Below are 326 nucleotides of genomic sequence, written 5' to 3'. Positions count from 1 at the left end.
GGGGAAGGCTGGGGGCGGGGGCGGCAAGGACTGGGGACGGGGGCGACCGCCTCTCCTCGCTGTCCCGAGGCAAACCCCAGCAAGGGAGAGAACTTGGGTCGGCGAGGAAGTGGGGTCACTCGCGCCTCCCAAGTCACCGAAACTGCGCAGCGGGCAGGAACCACAGCGGTTTAGCACCTCAGCCGGTGCGGGCGCCGTCTGTTCTCTGTGTCACCTGCCCTCATGGGGCGCGCAATGGCCCCAGGACGCGCAATGCAAACTGTCCAGGAATTCTGGCCCCCTTCAGGGCAGAACTCCAGGTCTCGGGGCCCAAGGGAGGAGGCGGG

Source organism: Octodon degus, unplaced genomic scaffold, assembly GCF_000260255.1.
Source record: "Octodon degus isolate 3935 unplaced genomic scaffold, OctDeg1.0 scaffold00054, whole genome shotgun sequence".
Classification (NCBI taxonomy): domain Eukaryota; kingdom Metazoa; phylum Chordata; class Mammalia; order Rodentia; family Octodontidae; genus Octodon; species Octodon degus.
The sequence above is the reverse complement of the archived record's forward strand: the minus strand, read 5'-3'. Positions refer to the sequence as shown.